Source organism: Trichosurus vulpecula, chromosome 3 (genome assembly GCF_011100635.1).
Source record: "Trichosurus vulpecula isolate mTriVul1 chromosome 3, mTriVul1.pri, whole genome shotgun sequence".
NCBI lineage: Eukaryota > Metazoa > Chordata > Mammalia > Diprotodontia > Phalangeridae > Trichosurus > Trichosurus vulpecula.
Genome location: NC_050575.1, coordinates 60,560,295 through 60,582,869, shown reverse-complemented (window position 1 = coordinate 60,582,869; position 22,575 = coordinate 60,560,295). Strand labels below are relative to the sequence as shown.

At 42.5% G+C, this 22,575-nt stretch overlaps 1 protein-coding gene across 9 annotated transcripts in view; it reads left to right on the top strand.

Moving 5' to 3' along the window:
- Positions 1-1,131: 1,131 nt before the first annotated feature.
- The window catches only part of TNIP1 (TNFAIP3 interacting protein 1), a 64,195-nt gene continuing 42,751 nt past the window's right edge, over positions 1,132-22,575 (top strand). For 4 of the 9 annotated variants that reach the window (XM_036748859.1, XM_036748858.1, XM_036748854.1 and 1 more), the window contains exon 1: positions 9,529-9,625. The gene's annotated coding sequence lies outside the window, so the exon portion shown is untranslated. Of the gene's footprint in view, positions 1,428-9,518; positions 9,626-22,575 lie in introns of those variants that run through there. The other 5 variants (XM_036748860.1, XM_036748853.1, XM_036748857.1 and 2 more) reach the window with 3 other exon arrangements.

Sequence of the window (22,575 nt, the reverse complement as noted above, 5' to 3'; positions counted from 1 at the left end):
TCTTAGAAAACCTAACTTACTCCAAAGCTCAGTTCCAATGTGATCTCCTACTAGGAACTTGTCCTGATCTTCCCAGTTGCTAGTGCCTTCCTGAAGTCATTTTGTATTTACTTTGTACATGTGTTACATCTACTAATACTAATATGCTAATTCCTCTGTAAAATGTAACCTATGTGTGGGCAGGACCTGTTTCATTTTGAGTGTCTAGAGCATAGTGGGATAGGGCCAAGGACTGAACCTGTGATTTCATTGCCATGGGGAACTCCCAGAGGAGGACACTCCTTCTACCAGTACAAATCAGCACCTTCTCTTTAACTTCTGGTCTTAGAAAGTTGCCTAGAGTTCTGAGGATTTGTCCAGAGTTACACAGACAATGTTTTAGACCCAGATCTTTCTGGCTTCAAGGCCAGCCCCTATCACTATGACATCCTGCCTCTAAGATATATAGTAAGCACTTAATAAATGCTTATCGACTGATTATGTTATGGCAAAATGCATATTGTAACAGTAGAGACACAGACTCATGTTCTGTTTAAGCTGGAAAGAACCTTAGAGATCATAATTCAACCCATCCCCCCTACCACTTATAAATGGAGAAACTCTTTTGAGGAGCTAAGTTCTGCATTTCAGTGAGATAAATTTAATCCAGAATAAAAATTCAGTGACGGGTTTTTCATTGGGTTCTTCAGGAGGTCCTTATACTATTAATTGGGGATTCCCAGCTTCCCCTAAAATGAGGGAGTAAAAGCTGGACTCCTCTCCCTACCTCGATCCCTCTGGAATCCCCACCTTACAGAGAAGTGATCAGACTCCCCTTCGCACCCAGGACACATTCCAGTCAGTAAGTGGAAGCAGAAAGAATGGGAAGGAACAGGAGGAAAGAGTGAGCTGAGCATCTGGAGAGATTTCCTCACCAGACCAGATGAGCCTGGAATCCCCCACTTGCAGCATACTGGGGCAAAACCAAAGTCTGCTGGGAATAACCCAATGGAGGGGCTGGGTTTGAAACCTCTGCCAGTCTCCTCTCCTCCCTCCCTTCCCCCCCACCTCTGGTTTGTGATCCAACCTCTGAATCATCATCTTTCTACCTTCCCTCAGTAGTCCCCCTCCTTCCCCCTCCAAAAGCAGTGACCTCTAATCTGGGAATTGACCAACAAGGGTTGTTTAATAAAAGGGAGTGTGCTTGTGTTTGTGATGTGTGTGAGCGAGTATGTGTGTGTGTAAGAGAGAGAAAGAGCTGAATCTGGAGTCTCAGCTGGGCTTGGTGGGGCTGGCTGTCTGTTGTCTCCCTCTCTCTCGGGGAATTCCCCTCCTGACTAGAAGTCGTCAGCTTTGTGTTCCTTCCTTCAGTCTCTCAGTCAGCTGAGGAGGATTCGGATTGTAACCCCCACCCTGAGACCCTTCCCCTCCTGCACCCTTTGAAACTGGTGAGTAACAGACATTTATTGGACTGGGGGAGAGGGCAAGGAAGGCAACAGGACCCAAGGCTAAGGGTTCTTCTTTCTAATGTCTCTATCATAGTTCCTTCTGGGTCTGAAACGAGAAACAAAGGCTCCCTTTGCTCCCTCCCCCTCCCCATTTCCAATTTGACTCTTCCCAGCCTGGCCAACTGGTCATCTGTCCTGTTCCTCCCTTTACTTTCCTCAGCTTTCTTCTTTTCTCTCCTTTTTCTATTCCATCTCTTTCCTGCTTCCTTCCTTTTTCTTTTTTTCTTTTTTCTCTTACCTCTCCCATTGCTCCTGGATTTGGGAAAATGCAGATTGATTTGGGAAGGGTCTGTTTTACCCTTTGATTTCCTCTGGGAGAAATTGGGATGAGAAGGGGTTCTATGGGAGCTTTGGCTCCTGGATAGGAAAAGGCATGTGGGATATTTAGGGCTGTTGTACAGGATTTTTAAAGTGCTGCCTTATACTTTATTAAGCATAATATTAAAATGAAAGAAGCAGATTCCTCACCCCTGTAAGGAAGCACACTTTAACATTGGGACAATAGTTAGTTACAAGTGATAAAGTTAAGGTCCTTGGTGGTAGTGGTCACAGGAGGATGAGGTGTTCTTTAGTACTTCAATCACTAAGAATGATGGTTTTTCTCCAGCCTACTAGATGAGAGAGAGCTGGGGTATCTTTGGGCTGGGCATAGCCTAGTGGATGAGGAGAAGGGAAGAGGAGAGAATTGAGAAAGAACCAAGCAGGAACATCAGAAGAAGCCTGCCCAAGTGTCTCGTTGTGGAATGAGAGGACCCGGGTTCTAATGTGACCTATCACTAACTGTTGCACCTTGGGGACAATTCAAAGTTTCTTCATCAACAAAATAAGGGCATTGGGCTCCATTTCTAAGGTCTCACCCAGTTTTAAGTCAGGAGGCAGGAGGAGAATGGGACAGAGCCAAAGGAAGGGACTGAAGAAGAGGAGTTGAGGGAGCCAGCAGGGATTGAGAAGAGGAAGAGGGGAAGAACGAGTGGAGGCCAAGGAGACTGGTGGGATGAGAAGTAGGGCTCGGCAGAACGAGGACTTAGTCTAAAGAATTAGGTCAGAACTTTCCAGAATTAGGAAATTAATCTACCCTATTAGTTTCTCTATTCATGTTTTCCCAAAGGCCGGTACTTGACTGTACTCTCTGTTCTCCACATTCTGCTGCCAGATTAGAAGATTAGGACAATCAGATGCAGCTTCCAGTCTTAAAGTGTGAACCTGCCCCAGCCCCTGCCCCCCACGCCTCTGCTTGCTTCAGCCAGAGGAGAGCTAAGGGTCAGTCTCTCTGAGGTCTTCCCAGCAGCTGTCGGAGGGGGAAAAGAATGGCAGTGTTGGGCCTTCCTTCTTGGAAGGCCTGGCCTGAGCTCAACTGGGTTGGGTCCCATGGGGGAAAAAGACAGGGAATTTCCCCCAGTGTTTCTTTGCCTTTTCCTGTTCTTGGGCTCCCCATCAACCCTCCAATGAAAAGAAGGCATGCAAGAGGAAAGGCTAGGGGTTAGGATGTGAAAATAAACCAGAAGGAGAAAGGCATCCTGAAAACACGGAGCAACTTCCTATGTATGTAAAGGGCCAAAACCAAGCTGGCCAGTTCATTTTGCTTCCTATTGGTCTCTTTTCCACTCTCTATGAAGGGTCCAGAGACAAGGTGGACTCGGCCCTCCACAGCTCCAGGGAGAGATTTTGGGGTCCAATGACAATCTACATCGCTCTCCCTCAAATAGTTTCCGGGGATAAGAAGCACTGATTGTGTCTCAGGTTCATAAAGAGGCAGGAGTGGAGAATGGGATAGGGGAAAGGTCACTTAGGACATGGAGACTTTGATTTCAACCCAGGCTCAACAGTGAAGTAAGGTACTGGATTCAGAAGTAGAAGACCCGGGGGTCATATTCCAGGCTCTGCTACTTACTACCCGTGTGACCTTGGGCAAGTCACTTCCTGATCTCTGGGCCTCAGTGCCCTAATCTATTAAATGGATGAGCTGGGTTAGATCAGAAGTTTCCAACTTGGGATACATATATCTCTTCTCCCACTCTCCTGTCCCCCACCATTTGAAGCTTATCAAGAATATTTAACAAATAAGACACAATCCTACTGAAATTAATCTCTTTTGTTTCTCATGTACATATCTCTAGAATTTATTTCCTTTTATTTTGAATAGAGGGCATGGAAATGGGTAGGGGGTAGCTTACCGAAAGCCAAGGGGTATAGGGAAGAAAAATATTAGAAATCCTGGATTAGTTGATCTCAAAGGAACTTCCCAATTCTTAACGTTCTCCAGTCTGTGGCTCAGTCTTCAGAGTTGTCTGCCCCGGCAAACCCCTGGGGGAAACTGTGATAGTCTTTGTAGGAATTTTGAAAGAGTAGTTTTCCCACTTTGTTGAAGTTAATAACAGCTCACATTTTTAGAGGTTTGCAAAGTGCTTTACATACATTTTCTCATTGATCCAGAGATAAGTAGCTAGAGGTTGTACTCCCAGTCCCAGGCTTTGGGGGTTAATTTCCTAACCTGGAAATCCCCTTTCTAGCAGGTGTCTGGGGTAGGGGGGAGCTCCTCCTATTCTCCATTCCTCCTTTTCCAGAGGGGGTGCCCTATTGGGAGCTTCCTGAAAGTAGGAAATCTGAAAAGAGAAACTGGAGGAGAGAATTGTTTAAATGTGGTTGTCGGTGGGTGGACAGAGACTTGTTGGCTGGTTGGTGGGAATTTGATAATTTTGCATTTGTGGGTTTAACAATGGACTGTGGTGTCACAGAAAAAGCCCTAGATTAGGGGTGAAGAGACCTTTAGCTACCATGCTACTGCCTCTCCAGTGTAGAGGACATGATCTGGAGGGATTTGGTTAGGCTGTGGGGTTAAAGGATAGAGCCTTTTACCTCCACCGATCCTACACTGAAGTGATTAACTATGGTTCGAATGTGTTGAGTATCCTGGGCCTGGGCACTCGGCTACCCATGCCTCATTGGAAATGGATCTATTTGAGGTTTTGGAGTATATCCACACCTATCAATGTATGAAAAATTAATAAAAAATATTTATTAAGAGCTTACTATGTACCTTACAAACTCTGTGCTAAGTGTGGGGGACACAAATACAAAATCAAATACAGTCCCTGCACTTAAAAAGATAACCTTCTATTTTTAAAAAAAACACATTTATTTTATTGTACAGCATATGTTTTAGCAATACAATGATTTAAAAATACAAATTGTGTCCATCAATATCAGTCCTATCCAATCAAGGCAGTGCATTGAAGTACTTTTGTTTTCAGTAGCAAAATGATGCAGTGTATTTTCAGTATTCCTTTTTAGAAGTGTGGTTCAGTACCTGAGTTTTAATCCAGAGTTATAGTAATATAATATAGTAATATAATTTCAAGAAATTATATTGAAATAAATGTGGTATACCATAGCAAAATTATCCTTTGTTCTTTCTTTCAAAAATATTATTCTGTCCTTTCATTCCAGTTGAGCAAATTAAAACAAAACTAAACCTAGAAAATAAAGCCCTCATTACATAGCTACATAGTATGATAAAACAATTTTCCACATCGACCATGTCCAAAAATGTATGTCTCTTTCTCCATTTCAAATTCATTGCCTCTGTCAGAAGGCAAATGACATTTTTTTTTCATCTTTAATCTTATGAACTCATGGTTTACCATTAGCTTAAATCCTGATAAAAGGAGAGAATACATACAAAGGAGTGGAAATTGGGGAAGGGTATTTTAGTTCAGAAAGTTACAAGGATTGTGAGTGAAGTATGTGGGGAAGAGTAATACAGTCTTTCCAGGAACAAAGACCAAGTTGATTCCTAATCTTAGTCACAAACACCTGCCCTAATCAGTCCAGACAAGCACCTTCCTTAGTCACACCCTGACACCCTTTACATGAGGTCAAGAGACTTTCCCTCTGTGTGTGAAGCCCCTTCTTACTCTGATATTCTATGACTTAACTGTTTTCTGACAGACTGTATGAAAATTTTTAAAGGGGGGAAGTTTATGTTTGTTTTTGGTTCTTGGTGATCGTCTAGGCTCAACCTCTATCTACTGTTGTATGAAGGTCCTTGATCACTTGGCTATCTACCATCCCACTCTTTGGGGATCAAATTGACAAGACTTATTGGCTGGGAGGAGCTCTGAAAGGATGAAGCCAGAATGTGGGAATCACAGAGTCACAGTCAGTCAGCATTTAAGGGAATATTTGTTGTCATCGTTGAGACGGTTTTCAGTTGGGTCTGACTTTCATGACCCCATTTGGGATTTTCTTGGCAAAGATACTGGAATTGTTTGCCATTTCCTTCTCCATTTAAAAGAATGGGCTCCCCCCAAACAACACTTGCCAAGTCATAAGCCCCTTTTCATTAAATTATTTTTGTCTTTGTAGATCCAGGTAATTTTGGCCTCTCAGATTCTGATCTGAGGGAGGGAGATAATGGCCTTGGGTAGATTCGAAGTTGGGCTGATGCTATCCTTTCCTTTCCTTCTCATCCCCATGCTGGACATGGCACAGGATTTGCTAGGAAGCATGATAACTCCACAGATCTAGAGCTCAAAGGAACTTCCAAGGATCTCTAGTCCAATCTTCTCACTTTATAGAAGCCTCTCTTTTGACTTTCTGAAAACACTATTCCTTTTAGTTAAAAAATTGCATTCAAACCAACACATGGTTTTTTAGTCATCAGTAAGTCAGTTAGTCAACAAATATTTACTAAAATTTACTATTTGCCAAGCCCTGGTGATACCAAAGAAAGGCAGAAACTGCACCCTCCATCAAAGAGTTCACCTTTTTTTTTTTTTAAGGAGCTCACATTCTAATGGCGCTTTTCTTTAGTATTGTTGTCAAAAGCTGAACCACGCAATCAAATGCATGATTGATGATGAGTATTATAGGTGGGTTCCGAAGGCCTGGGGGTTTCGTAGTTCTAAGGCCAGAGTTTTCAGGCTGACCCTGGTCACTGCTCTGAGATCAAAGCTTTCAAATTTTCTTTGTACTCAGGCCACACAGAGAAAAAAAAATGCAAATAGTTACATAACATCCATTAAAAAAAAACACCGAAAAACCAAAAACAAGCACTTTTTTCTGGATAGAGTTTGAATTTCAGGTCTCCTTAGTTAGTTTAAAGAAGTAATAGCTGGAAAAGGTTAGCTGGGAACTGGGTGAGGGAAAGCTAGTAGGATAACTGAGTGGGCTGCTGTATAAGATTGGGCTGGAGCTGGGGACGTGTACAGAAAACTGCATGTTTGGAGGTGTTTCTTTGTAAATACTGTCTTGGGTGTTTTTGAAGTTATGCACAGATTAGAACACATGCATGTGTGTGTAGTTGAAAGCCTAGCTCAACTATCCTCTGTCTTTCTGTGACATTTCTTTCTGGGTTTTGCTACTTCTCCTTTTATTTATCTCCTTTTAAAGCACATTGTAATTATATTTTATTATTTTAATTTTGTGTTTATGTGAACTGAGTATTAAAACTGTTTTGAGATTTTGAGATGCTGCAACACAACTTGGATTGCTGTAAGACCAAGGTTGAGAATCAAGGGTTTAGAGTTTACTAGGGAAGAATATGTGTGTGTTTTAGTGCCTGAGAGGCTATGTGCCTATGCATGTAACTCTATGTGACCCCATGGGTGTGAATGTCTTTGTCTCCATGTTTGCATGTAAGCATTTATGTGCTTATATCCATGTATGTATGTTTACCTCCGAGCATATTTTCTTGTTTGTACATTCAGTTGAACAAATATTTATTAAATCTTTACTAACTGTAAGCCAAAAGGAAGGAAGGAAAGAGGGAAGTAGACAAGAAAGAAAGGAAGAAAGAAAGAACAATTCTTGCCCTCAAGGAACTTATATTCTATTGGGAGATCCAGCAAGTACACAGAAAAGTAAATACAAATTATGTTCAAATTAATGCAGCATAATTTAAAAAATGAGAGCCTTAACAACTTGGGGGGATCGAGAAGAGCCTAATTTAGGATCTGTGCTCTGAAAGAACCTAGGAATTCTATGAGATGGAGGTGAGGAAGAGGGAGGATGGGCCGCACATGGATGACCACCTCTCCAAAGCCACTGAGGCAGGAGATGAAATGTGTGGGGCCTAGTTAGCAAGCCTGTTCCACTAGAACAGATTGCCTAGGAATGGGGAAGTCAAATTAAGTAAGGGTGGTAAATTAGGGAAGGAGCCAGCGTGAGATTTTGTATTTTTTCCCAGGAGCAATAGGGAGCCACTGCAGTTTGTTGTTTTTTTTTTTTAATTAGGGGAGTGGCATGGTCTCTGTTTAGAAATATCAATCATGTCACCAGGTGAAAGGAAGATATGTTGGAGAGGGGCGAGATTAGAAGCTGAGAGACCAATTAAGAGGCTATTATTGCCCGGGCTGGAAGTGATGGGAGCTCAGGAAGGAGAGTGGAGGCTGGATGGGTGGAGAGAAAGCTATTGTAGGATTTACCAGTCTTGCAACTGTCTGAATAAAGGAGGGGCTCAGGATAAGGACGAGACAAGGGATATCTATACTCACATTGTGTGCCTTGGTTTGGTTTGAATGTTTCTGCCTTGCTTTGGATCCCTAACACTTAATAAATGCAGACTGATCCAACGACCGACCCTCCAAGACCCCCCTAGACCAGTGTGGAGTCCTTGACCTCCAGTGAGAATAGTTTGAATTTACGTAGCACGGTAAGCACCAAATAGACACTTTTATTACCTCCATTTTACAGACGAGTAAACCCAGGCACAGAGAAGCTTCGTGACTTGCCCAGGCTGTGAGGTAGGATTCGAACTCAGGTCTTCCTGATTCCAAGTTTTGCACTTGCATTATCCCCCATATGGCCTAGATCCTCGACCACAGCTAAAAGTCTAAATCTATGCTCTCAGGGGTGTATCTGTTTAACATCTATGTCCAAGGGTCTGAATGCGTATGTTTGTGGAAGTGCATGTGCATGTGCAAGTGCACACTGGTGGAAGTGTGCGCGAGTGTGCTTGTGGAAGTGTCTATGTGTGTGTGCATGTGTGAGTGTATGCTAGTGGATGTGTGTGTGCGTGTGTGTGTGCTTGTGGAAGTGTGTGTGTGTGTGTGTGTGTGCATGTGCGAGTGTATGGTGGTGGATGTGTGTGTGTATGTGCTTGTGGAAGTGTGTGTGTATGTGCTTGTGGAAGTGTCTGTGTGTGTGCATGTGCTAGTGTATGCTGGTGGAAGTGTGTGCATGTGTGTGCTTGTGGAAGTGTGTGTGTATGTGCTTGTGCATGTGTGAGTGTATGCTGGTGGATGTGTGTGTGCGTGCGTGTGTGCTTGTGGAAGTGTGTGTGTATGTGCTTGTGGAAGTGTGTGTGTGTGTGTGTGTGTGTGTGCATGTGCGAGTGTATGCTGGTGGATGTGCGTGTATGTGCTTGTGGAAGTGTGTGTGTGTGTGTGTGTGTGTGTGTGTGCATGTGCGAGTGTACCCTGGTGGATGTGTGTGTGTATGTGCTTGTGGAAGTGTGTGTGTGTGTGTGCATGTGCGAGTGTACCCTGGTGGAAGTATGTGTGTATGTGCTTGTGGAAGTGTGTGGGTGTGCATGTGAGAGTGTATGCTGGTGCAAGTGTGTGCATGTGTGTGCTTGTGGAAGTGTGTATGTGTGCATGTGCGAGTGTACGCCGGTGAAAGTGTGTGTGTGTGCATGTTCGTGTGTATGCTGGTGGAAGTGTGTGCCTGTGTGTGCGCGCTTGTGGAAGTGTCCGTATGCGTGCGCGTGACAGCTCGCGTTGGTATCCACACACAAATCAGTCTATGCGAGGCACAGGCAAGCCCAGAGCCAAGGCGCGAGGATAGCTCAGGGACTGGCCTCGGTCTGAGCCCGAGCTCCGCCGAACTGCTCCGAGGAGCGAGCCGAGGCTCGGCTCCCCAGCCCCTCCCACCCCGGCTCCGTTGTTTATCTTCTTTGCCAGCACCTCCCCGGCCCGCCCCCAAGATGGGAGCCCCATAGGGCAGGCTTCCCGTCAATCATCCGGGACTTTCCCAGGGGTGGGGCCGTGGAGCGAGGCCTCCTCACTTCCTCTCTCTCCCGCCCCTCTGCGCGCCCCGCCCCGCCCCCCACCCTCGGAGGAAGTGAAGCCGGAATCCCCGAACCGGGAGCGGAGCCGAGACACCGAGGCCGCGGACCCCGTAGGGTGGGCTTGGCTCGGGTAAGAGCGAACCTGGCGGCGGCCTCAGGGTCTGTCCTGTCGCGGTGATGGGACGGCTCTGCCTGGCCGGGCCGGAGGATGGAGTGAGGGGGGGTGAACGGGGCCGACCTGGGCCCTCGGGGGTGGGGTGGGAGGTGGGGGGAGGTCGTATGTTTAGGTGTGTGTGTGTGCAAGCAGGTTTATGCCTTAACGAGGAGGGGACTGTTTACATACATATCTGTATGTATGTAAGCATCCGTATATAAAAATATATAATATGTAAATAATGAGGCGTCCCAAAAGTCTTAGTGCAGTCCAAAGCTGTTCAAGCCTCCAGCTATACGTCTAGCGTGTATGTCTATACAGACCTCTTCTATATAATCCTCTCTATATTTATAGACACGCGGCGCCCCGAAGGCCTTAGTGCAGTTATAAGCTGTTAAGGCTGTACCTGTATATATCTCCTATTTCTCCACGTAGCGTCCTCTGTGTTTATAGACGTGCTGTCCCAAAAGTCTTAGTGCAGTCATAAGCTTTCATAGCTTACACTGTTAAGCAGCTTAATGGCTACGTTGTACGTCAGTAAATACAGAGGATTATATGTACGCTATCCGTATGATTGATCGTCTACCCGATTACGCTTGTACAGCGTGTGTAAGGGAGCGCGTGTGTGTACGTAGGGGTTCACAGGAGTGTGTATGTTAAGCAGGATTGTAGAGAAGGGGCAGTAAGTCTTTATACGGGCATGGGAGTGATTGTCCACCCCGGACAAGACTCTGTGTGTGCAGCATAACGATGGCAGTGTGTGCACTGGCGGAGGAGGCTGTTTATGCACGAGGGGATAGTTGTTTGTGTGTACGTACATGTATGTGAATATCATATATAAACATGTATCTATTCAGTATGTGAGTGCATGCCTGTAGCGTGTGTGTGTGTGCGTGTGCGCGTGTGAGCGGGTGTGCTGATAAGGTATGAGATAACTTTACTATATCGGAATATTTTTCTACCCAGTTAGGAGCATACAGCACGTTTATGGGAGAGTGAACAGAATACAGTACAGGAATTGTTTGTAGGGGATTTTGAGTCTGGTTTTTGTGTATTTATGTGGGCAGGCACTAATTCGTGAATGCACAAGTACAGTTCTATATATGGCAGTCATACAGCATAGGATATTTTCAGTGCTTGTTTAGGGTGAACTGTACATATAATTGTGTGATGATGTGTGTTTATGGGTATATAGTATAGGAGGGGGTAGGGAACCTGCAGTCCCCAGGCCTCATGTGACCTTCTAAGTCCTTGGGTGTGACCTTTTGACCAAGTCCAAGTTTTGCAGAACAAATCCTTTTATTAAGGGGGTTTGTTTGGTGACGTTTGGATTCAGGCGGAGGGCCCCACTTGAGGACCTAGAGGGCCACAGGTTCCCCACCCTAGTATAGGAGATTTCGTGGGCATATGTGTGTACATTATCTATCTATCTATACCTATATCTATCTATTGAAGAAACTACATGGGGGCATGATCAGTTCCTTTACATATATATGTGTATATATGTGTGCATATGTATATGTGTGTGTATATATATATATAAATATACATATATAATTGCCAACATTATATAGCACCTCAAGGCTTGCAAAGCACTGCACACGTATTCTCTCATTTACAATAACTATATGTATATACATACAAATGAATGTGCATATATAGATGCCTCTAAGTGTGTATGTGAGAAGAGACGATGAGCTTGTGGAAGGCAATAGATGGGTATTCATTTCTTCATCCTTCTCGACTTCTCCCTCTGCTAGAAAGCGCGGGAGGGTGAGGTTAGGAAGGTTGGTGAAGATGGCAGCTCCCTTGGGAGAAGCACCTTGAGGTGAGCCTTAGGGAGATGTCTTAGGTTTTAGCAGCTGCTTTTCCCTCCTCCTTGGCTTACTGTCTGTCCCCTGGAGACCAAGGAGCCCAGGCTGAGAGCTGGTGCTCATGCCTAAATTGCCCCCACAAAATCTGTTGTCAAGTCCTCGGGAGTTTGACATTGGTCTAGATTTAACAATAATAATAGCTTGCCTTTATATAGTGTTTTAATTTCTGCAAAGTGTTTTACAGAAATATCTCATTTGGTCCTCACAACAACCCTGAGAGGTGAGTGCTGTGATTTGACAGATGAGGAAACTGAGGCAGACAGACGTTAATAAGAGACCTGCTAGTGAGTGTCTGAGGTAGGATTAGATTCCCCTGATGGACTCTGTCCTAGGCCCTCTTCTCTTCTCTTTCTGTCCCCTCAGTGATCTCATCAGCTCCTATGGGTTCTCCCCTCATTTATTGGTAGAAATTACATAGGAAGTCCTGGAGGCATCTAAACACCAAAGAGAGATCATTATCCTTCCTCTTCTCAATTTGCCTATTTCTCTTGGATTTGCCAGTATTCTTTAGTCACTGTGACTCAAAAGCTCAAGACCATTCGTGACTCTTCTATCTCCGTTACCCCACATATCCAATATATCAGTGGCCAGGTTTTGTTGGTTCTGCTTCTCAAACATCTCAGCATGTGTCTCTGTCTCTCCCTATCCCTCTACCCCCTCTCCCTCTACCCCCTCTTCTGGTCCTGTACTAGTCTTGTAGCTCTCTCTTTCCAGTCTTTCCCCTCTAATTTATCCTCCAAATATCTGCAAATTGCTGCTCCTAAAGTCAAGGTCTGACCATGCCACTCCCCTGCTCAACAACCTCTACCAACAGGTCCTTCTTACCTTTATGATTAAAAAGTAAACTCCTCTATTTGGCTTTTAAAGCCCTTCACCATCTGGCCACTGCCTGCCATTCCAGTCTTTGCAGCACATTCTCCTTATTCAGGTACACAGTGTACCTGACACACTGGCCTTCCATCTAATGTGTCTGTGCTTTTACACTCCCTCCCCCTCCTCAACTCTGACTCCTGGAATCTCTGGCCACCTTCAAGGATCACCTCAGGTCTCTCCTCCTCTAAGGAGCCTGTCCTGATCCTCTTAGATGTCACAGCGCTCCTCACAGAAATTACTTGGGCCATTTTGTCTGTGTTTTGTATTTATTTATTTTTTGAATGTGTTATTTTCTCCTAATAAAATATAATCTCCCTGAGGTTAGGGCTGGTTTTTTTTTGCCCTTGTATCTCCAAGTGCACTCAATAAAATGCCCTTTGAACAAGTGAAGGCTTATCCCTTATACTTGTTCCTGGGGATACGAGGAGAGAGGCAGTGAGGTGGTGCAGCGGCTGCAGCGCTGGATCTTTGGCCTTGCTAGCTTTGTGATCCTGGGCAAATCGCTGGGGATGATGATAACATCTAACCCACAGGGCTGTTGTGAGGATAAAATAAGATCAATCGATCAGTAAATATCTCTGAGGCACCTACTGTGTGCCAGGCACCGTACTCTGTGCTGGGGAGACAAAGAGAGGCAAAAGACAATCCCTGCCCTTAATGAGTTTGCAGTCTAACGGGGGTAACAGTACTCAAATGAATATATACAAAGCATGCTACACATGGGATAAACAAGAAATAACCAACAGAAGGACCGCACTAGAATAAAGAGGAGTTGGGAAAAACTTTCCAGTGAAAGAAGGGATTTTTAGTTGCGATTTAAAGGAAACCAAGGAGGTCTGTAGGCACGGCAGAGGAAGGAGAGCATTCCAGGGGCGAGGGACTGCCAGAGAAAATGCCAGAATGAGACTAATAAAGTGTTTTGCAAACCTTAAAGCACTATATAAATGCAGGCTTCTATTATTATTGTTATTATGTCTCTTAAGGAGCTTACATTTTAGTGGGAGAGGCTCAGGGAAAGATAATAGAGGGGGGAAGGCAGGGCAGTTGGGGTGAAGTGACTTGCCCAAGGCAACACAGCTAGCAAGTGGGTCAAGTGTCTGAGGCTGGATTTGAACTTAGCTCTTCCTGACTCCAGGGCCGGTGCTCTACTCACTGCACCACCTAGTTGCCCCGACACTGCCTTTTCCCTGGTATTCAGAGGACAGAGGTTGTCAGAAGATCCTTCCTGAATGAGGTAGACCTTAAAAGATAGAAACGTGGCTGTGAAGTTGAAGAGGTAAGGTCCCTTCTCGGGGCAGTAAGAAGATGTGTTATTGGAGTGCGGGGTAGATTGAGGAGAATTATGGCAGACCCACCTAGGAAGATGAGTTAGAACAAGGTGGTTGTTGTCTTAAATGCCAGGGTTTTATTATAGAGGCACTGGGAAGTCTTTGCAGGTTTTTTTGAGCAGGGGAGGGGCATGATGAAATGGCATGATTTCTCCTCTCTCTTGATGGCCATACTACTTTAAATATTCCCACTGATGTGTTATTTCTCTGTGTATTTCTTTTTCTTGTTTCTCTCCCTTCTCACTTTTTTCACATTCATATTTGCTTCCTAAACTTTTTTAGCTTTTTCAACTGATCCGTGCTGCCTTTTCCAGTTTGAACCTCTACTCTGTGTGCTCTTCTCTTGGGCAGAAGAGAGTATGTGGTATGTCTGATGGAAACCTCTATTTCCCCCACCCCGCCTCCATCCCCTCTGGGGACTCATTCTCACCACTACTTCCTCTAGGTTGTTCTCATGTATTTCTGCAAATGTGTTTGTGTGTGTTTGGGGTGGGGGTGGGGAGGACGGAATGTCACAGGAGGATGGAGACCTCTGTACAATTGCCTTCATTTTTTTATTTTCTGCTTTGAAGGGAGAATAGTATGAGGCATTGGATATGTGTGTTAGGGCAGATATTGCAGCATCCTTGTGATGAAATATTGGGCAGATGGTCTCATTTTTTAGTACTCAGTTACACCTCTTTGAGTGCTTAAAAAAACACAAACCAACGACTGGGTTATACTTCCCCCCCAGCTTTCAGTGTTGGCCTGAGCAGCTGGTTCTGCCATAGTAGGAAGTCCATTTGCTTTTACCTTCTTGGTCCTTAGACTGACATTAGCTCCTCCAAAAGGAACTTGTGAACCCTGTTTAGGAAGCTGATGGGCTCTAAAGAGCTCAATCTGAGTGACACCTATGGTTGAAAATTTGCTTAATCTGAGGACTCAACGACCAGAGACTGTTACTCGAGGCAGGAAGCTGTAGACTTGAGTCTGTTCCATTTATGGGTTGTTCACATATAAGGAAAGCAACAGTTGAGGAGGATGGGAATTGTGTCACTGAAGACTCATCTTCAGGAGCCTAGGGTTGGTGTTTTTATAGGGTGGAACTAATGGAAGAGGGAGCCAGTCCATTAATCAGGGAACATTTGTCTGTTTTCTCCACCCACCTCAGGCATGTTCTTTCTTGCAACTCACCAGCCTCAAGATCAAGTACTTTGCCTCTGTCCTTCTAAATCCCACTCACCCTGAGGTACCAGTTATGGACTGTTCTGGGTCTCTGTTCATTTGCTCTGTTTTATCCCCAGAGAATTTGGAAGGGAGGCTTTTGCTTCTCTTGAAGTCTGGTGTCTCTTTCCCTGATTTCCTTTCCCTTCTCTGAGTTTCCTCCAGTTTGAGGAAACTCTCAGGAATCATAGTTGTGTTACTGAGAGAGATGGACAAGCTTATTCTTTGCAAACCAGCCCTAGAAGCTTTCATTATTCAGGGTGAGTTTACTGTCCCTAAACTATGCCTTTAGCCTTCCCATTCGAAGGTCCAGGGAATGTTTGTAACCTCTCTGCTTACTGATCAGCTATATATTGTGCTCAGTAGTATATACTAAGAAACGTGGGAAGTTGTGGACTTTGGTGTTAGGGTTGGGGGGAAGGGAGGACATCAGGGAAGTATTTGGGCAGGGAACCAGTCTACTGACTTGAGGTAATTGGGAAGAGCCTCAATTTCCCCACTTGGAGCGAGATGTTATTAAAGTTACATTAGGTAGTATGGAGGCTGAGGAATGTTTGATTGAGAGAAGCTTGGGAAGGTAGTGGTGAGATGAGACCGAGGTTATTAAATAGGGAAAAGTGAAGGTGTTTGATATTTATGAGACAGTGTCACTAGAGAAGCCCTGTTGTAGTCTGTCAGATCCATTCTGTTTGGAAGGAAAGGGTTCAGAGTGGAGTATGTGACTCTGGTGGTCATGCTTTTGGAGTACTTAGAAACATATCTCCTCTTTTTACCTGTTTGCTGAGACCATGTCTTCTTGGCTTGTATTGGTAAATTTATCTTAATCTGGAAGAGGTACATTGAAATTAACAATTCAGTTCAATTCGGCAGGCTTTTTGTTAAGTGCCTGCTGTATGTCAGGCAGTATGCTAAGAGTGTGTAAGGCTAAGAAAAGTAGAGTAATATGTAATTAAGTAAGGTAGGAAAAGCAGGCCACATAGCAAATGGCTTTATGTAAATTTTTTTTTTTAAGAATCTATTATGTGTAGTCTGATCCGGAGAAGGAAGAGAGATGTGGTTTCTTAGGAAATGGACTGATTCTGTAGGACCTGGGTTCAAATCCCATTTTGTCCTGCTTGCTAGCCATGTGACTTTGGCAAGTCACTTAACCTTCTTGGGTCTCACTTCCTTCAGCTGTAGAATGAAGGAGTTGGACTAGATAGTCTCTGAGGTTCCTTCCCCCTCAAAATCTATGATCCGATCAGGAAGCAATTGCAATAGTCCAGATGAAAGGTCATAACTCAAATTGTATATGGAATGGGAAGAGAGAGAGAGAGCTGTAGAGATGATTTTCTCAAGAGGAATAGGGAAGTTTGAAAAAGGGATGGATTTAGGGGCAAAGATAATAAGTTCCTTTTTAGATATATTGAGTTTGAAATAGCTAGTGGACATCCAATGGAAATGGGCATCCAGTGGAGATGTCCAGCAGCAATTGGTGATGCAGGCCTGAAGCCCAAGATGAAGATTAGGACTGGCTAGTTATATAGTTTTGGGAGTCGTCTGCATAGGGATTATAATTGAGCCCATGGGAACTGATGAATCAGTTAATAGGCTGTGTGTGTGTGTGTGTGTGTGTGTATGTATGTGTGTTACTGTCTAGATCTCATAATTAATTTAGTTGGCTTTTCTTTTAAGTACTTGAATAATAGGCCATCAGAACATGAATATTTAATATTGATATTGTTTTATTTCCTCTGATGTCTTTATAATGTATTTTCCTTGCTTATCTCTCAATGTAGTTTTGCTTTGTTATGATTTACACTCTTGTTTTTTTCGGTTGAGGCTCAGTAATTCTGCCTTAATTCTTCATTTACATTTTAAGTACATTTCTTCCATGTATCAAATTGTTGGGTTTAACTTTCCTAACCCTTCTGCCACTCTCCATTTTATGGGTCAGTTCATCCCATTGACATTCACAGTTAAGCTTGTTATATTTGTTTTCCCTTCCATCAAATCTTGCTATAATTTTTCTTACTTTAGAAAAGTTATTTGCTGTTGGTATTATTAAAACAACCCAATCTCAGTCTCTTCCCTTTCCTTTCCCAAATAGAGCCAAGTTGATGGATCTTGTTTTCCCCATCTTTTTTTGGTGGGGGGGAGGTTAATCAACCTTTTAGTTAGTTTGGTTTACTAGTGGCAACCCCCTTCTCTTCCCTCCTTTTTACTTTTCCCAGCTTAGTCTCAGTTCAGTCCAGTAAGCCTGCTATGTTCTGGGCCTTGTGTCAAGCCCATGCAAAGACACAAAAATCCTGAATAATTCTTGCCTTCAAGGAGCTTTTTAAAAAAATCTTTTCTGTTGGAGGCAGCATATAGACAGACAAATGCAATATTTTTATTTCTTTTTCTTTGTGTCTATATATGTATCTGAAGTAACTTATCAGGAGAAACACTACTAACTAGATGAATCAGAAGAGATCTTTATAGAAGGTGGCACATGAGCTGGAAATTCCAAGATCTAAAGGTGAGGAGAGCATTCTAGGTAGAGAAGGCACAGAAGCTGGAGATGAAATGTCATGTACCACGACTAGTTAGATGAAGACTATCTGAAGTATGATCGTGGGAAATCATTCTGGAAAGTATATTGTAACAAACTTGTGAAGGACTTTAAATGCCAAAAGTAGAAGTTTGTTTTTTATCTTTGAGGTAATAGGGAGCCACTGAGAAGCTACATGAACACCGGGATATCAGTTTGACAGATAATGTAGCCAAGAAATAGTAGACTGGAGGCAGGGAAATCTTTTAGGTGAATATTACAGCATTATAGTGAAGAGGTGATAAGGACGTGAACTAGGGTGCTGGTCCTCTGAGGGGAGAAAAAAGGTTGACTAGATCTGGCAGACCTCACTAAAAAAACAAAGGAGTGAATAGCTTTTAGGAAATGAAAATACACAAAAGTAAAGGACAATCCTCAAAAAGAGAGTCAAAAAGCAATAATATGAAATGAAAGCAGCTTAGAAGCAAGGGCATTGACTAATGTAAGGAAGAATGCAGTGTATTGTTTCCCAGCAGTTAATTTGAATATGACTGTTTTCAAGACTTTGGAATTTATTGCTGGGAAACTGCTTCAAAGAACTGTTTTTAGCACTATGGGACTGTTGTATAGTAACCGTTTGTGTTATATTTGATAGAAATACAGATTTTAAGTTTATCATTTTAAGGTCAAGGTGAGTCGTTTACCGTCTTGAGACATTGTTTTAAAGCGGGGGGGGGGGGGGGGGCCGGTGAACAGAAGCAGAGAGTAGAAGTCATGTGAGAAGATGAGAATCACTAGACAGAAGAAAGAAGCGTAGAAGCTAGAGTAAGTAGCTGAGAGACCTGAGCAGAGGAAGACATGGACAACTGAACTGAACACTGAGACAACTTAGGGCCTGAACATCCGGGCCTAGAGGGGAGTGAGGGAGAGAGGGAGGAAAAGAGGGAGAAAAGAGAGACAAGCTTTGTCAATGGGAGTTGATGAGAGGACAATACTAATGCTGAGAGCTGACTGGAGGAAGAGAGAATCCTCTCTGTGGATGAAGGACTGGATGGGCTTGCCTGCCTTGCTCTTTAGTACCATTTACAGCTTGAAAGAATTGAAACTTAATTCTGCAGGGTTCTTAACTTGCAATAGATTCCACGAAGATCTGTGAACTTCAGTTAGGAAAAATGTCTTTATTTTCATTAACCTCTAACTGAAATGTAGCATTTGCTTAAATTATTTTAAAATTATAGCACCTACTTCATAGTATTGTTGTGAGGATCAAATTAGATAATATATCTATAAAGCATTTAGAGCAAAATGCCTGGTATATAGTAAGCGTTTAATAAATCTTTCCTTCCAGTTTTGAGAAAGAGTCAAAAGCTTCACTAGATTGACAGAGGGTCTCTGATGTAAAGAAAGGTTTTTCTTCAGTTGTTTTCAGTCCTGTTTGACTCTTCGTGACCCCATTTGGGGTTTTCTTGGCAGAAGTACTAGAGTGGTTTGCCATTTCCTTCTCCAGCTCATTTTACAGATGAGGAAACTGAGGCAGACAGGCTTAAGTGACTTGCCCAGGGTCACACAGCTAATAAATGTCTAAGGTTGTATTTGAACTCTATCCACTACACCACCTAGCTGCTTTCAGAAAAAAGGTAAAGAACAGTTAAAAGTCCATTTATTCTGTTAGGACAATGTTCAGCTTTGCAGGATAAATTATTCTTGGATTTCAGGCATTTACCTCTGTATTTTACTATATGGTAGTGCAGTATTTACTTTCTTGTTGCAAATGAATAGGAGCTTCTCGGTGCATGATCTCTCTCTCGTGTCTCTCTGATGTGGGAGCTCTGGTGCTTGGCAGTCATATTTCTGAGTTCATAAGATCATAGAATTAGAACTAGAATGGATCTTAGGAATCATCTAGTCTAAGGGTTGCTAACCTGGAATCCACCAGCCCCACGAGGGGTCCATGAATAGATTCTAAGGGCTCCATGAAGTTGGATAGGAAAAAAATTGCATCTCTTATCACTAACCTCTAATTGATAGTTAACATTTCCTTGAGAACAAATTATTCTGAAAAGCAGTTCATAGGTTTCACCCATAGGGTCTATGATCCAAAAAAAAGATTAAGGATCCTTAATCCATAATCAGCCCTTTTGTTTTACAGATGAGGTTTATAATCTGGTTTCAGTCTACCTTTCCAGGCTTGTTTTTTTCCCCTTTACATACTCCACGTTTCTACTAAACCGTCCTTCTTATTGCTCTGCCTGGTTTTTGCACCTTTGCATAGGCTCTTCTTTTGTTCCTTGTGCACAGGGAGGACCAGCACCTCTGCTGTGAGGGCTTGCTGCTCATCCACCTTCGGTGTCTACCTGTCACCCAACTCTCTCATGTATAATGTACAACACTTGTGGACCTCCTACTTTTACAAAATGTGGGGTGGGAGTGTCTTCTGATGTTTGTTTTTCAAGCTATGTTTGTTCTTTATAATTTTGCAGCACTTGTTTTTGGTTTTTTAATGGTGGTTTCTATTTGCATTGTTGTAATCATTTTGTATATAGTTCTATCTCTATCTGTCTATCTATCTATCTATCTATCTCTCTATCTATATCTTTCCATGCTTCTCTGTATTAATCACATTTGTCATTTCTAACAGCACAGTAATATTCTGTTATATTCACATACCACAAGTTGTTTAGCCATTCCCCAGTTGATGGGCGTCTATCTACTTTATTTCCAATTCTTAGCTATCACATGAAGCACTGCTATAAATATTTTGGTGTATATGAGAACTTTCTTCTTATCAATGACCTTCAGGGTATATAAGCCTAATAATGTAATCTGCGAATTAAGGTGGACATTTTAATAATTTTATTTGATAATTGTTGTGGAATGGTTGTACTAATTTATTTCTCTACTAATAATGTACTACTGTGCCTATCTTCTCTCAGCGTCTCCAACGTTAACTATCCTTTTTTTGCATTCTTGCTAGTTTACAGGATTTAATTTCTATGTACATTGTCGTAATCATTTTCTGTATAGTTAGATCTGTCTATAGATATGGATATCAATGTTGCTTTGATTTACATTTTACTTATTACTAGTGATTTGGCACATTCTTTCAAGAGGTTTTTCATAGTTTGCAATTCTTTTGAGAACTGTTTGTTCATATTCTTTGAACACTCACAGTATCCATGGGGGGAATGGCTTTTGATCTTATATACTAGATGTCCCTGAAGTCTTGTGTGGTTTTAAGCTGTTAGAGCTGAATTGTTTATATGTCTTGCAAATAAATCCCTATCAGAGAAATTTGATACAAAGACCTTTTTACCATTCATTCCAGTGCTTCCTTTCTTATCCTAGGTGCATTAATTTAGTTTGTATAGAGGCTTTTTGGACCCACGTAGTCAAAGTTAACTTTCACCTACTGTAATTGCTTCTATCCCTTGTTTAGTTAAACGTCCATTTCCTATGCACAGCAGTGAGAGGTATTTGATCTGCTTCTCTTCTGATTTTTTGATGGTGTGATCTTTAACATTAAGGTCATATATCCATTTAAAACGTATTGTGGAATATGGTTTAAGGTGCTGGCATAAGCGTAATTTCTGCTGGGCTGTTTTCCATTTTAACCATCAGTTTTTATCAAATAAGGAGTTCCTTTCTAAGTAATTATGTTTTCTGGTTTATTGAACAGTGGGTTATTGAGTTCCATTGTTTCTGATTCTTCTTTGTCTAGTCTGTTCTATTGATAAACCCATTTTTTTAACCAATGTCAAATACTTTGAATGTCTGCTGTTACACAGTATGGTTTAGGTCTGGAAGTACTATTTCTTTTTCATCCCTGCCTTTGTTCATAATTTACCTATTAAGGCAATGTATTCTACCTCTTGTTTTTTAAATGCATTTTCAGTATTTTATTGATTTCTCTAAAATATCTCTTTGATAATTTGGTGGTAGCATTAAACGTATAAATTAACTTGGGTGGTATGGTTACTTTTATTATATTGTCATGACCCCCAAATGAGCACAGAATGTTCCTCTTAAATAGTTCTTTATTTCTTTAAGGAGTCCAATACTTTTCTAAGATTAACTTCTAAACTTTTTTACCTTTCACTCCTTTATGTCTTCCTTCATTTCTTCTATAAGGCCTTCAACAATGCTGGCGGTTCTTGTGTCCGTCCATTCTGTTCTCCTTTCTTCTATTGTCGGTATAGTTACAGAATTATTCTCCTCTTGTTTTAGCCTATGATTCTCTTTCCCCATAGTATATCTTAGTTATATATTAGAGGCTTCTCTTTGCTTGCTTATTTCTTAAATCTTTCTGTTTTTCTCTCCTTCAGGAGTCATCATTTTGAGAATTTCTTTCCTTTCTTCTTTTGATTATTTTACTTTATTTGGTGTGAATTTCTCTCTCTCTTGAGTTGCTGAGCTTTTTTTACACTCATTTCTTCCAGAATTCCTGTGGTGCAGAGCCATTGTACCACTGGCAAAATCTATGAGCCCTCAAGTATTCTATAACCTAACTATGCCAGAGTAGTTTAGGGTACTGGAGAAGGGATGATAGGAGTATGGAAAGATTAAGCAGCCATTCTTAGTTCCTTCTTGCTACTCTCAAAAGAGTTGGAGAAAAAAAACCCCTTTTCTGGTAACCTTCTTACTGCTATCTTCTTGCTGATCAAAATATGTATGGAAAAGACCTGGTGTTTTTTTAGAGCATTGTAAGTTCAGTATGGATCAGCAGTGTAAAACTGGTAGCCTCAAAATCTCATATGATTTTAGGCCGCATTGATAGTATAGTGTGTGCAAAATGAAGAAAATTAAATTCCCACTGTTCAGATCGTATTAAGAATACATGATTCTGATCTTGGTGCCACATTTTAGAAAGAATGTGAGCAAACTGATGGAAGTCCAGGGTGGCAGGGTGACTAGGATGGTGAGGGGACAGCTTGGAACCAAAGTTGTAAAGTGAACTTTGGTCTTACGCAAGTGTGTACATTTAGAATGCGTGGCTCGAGAGAGGCTCATACCTTCACCCTGATTCTCCGCAGATGAGGCAGAGAAACCAAGCTACGAGTGTGGCCTGGACCTTCAGGACTTTAACACTGAAACATATTTGGCACCCCTTGTTCTCCTCCCATGTGGAGTTTGCTTGTA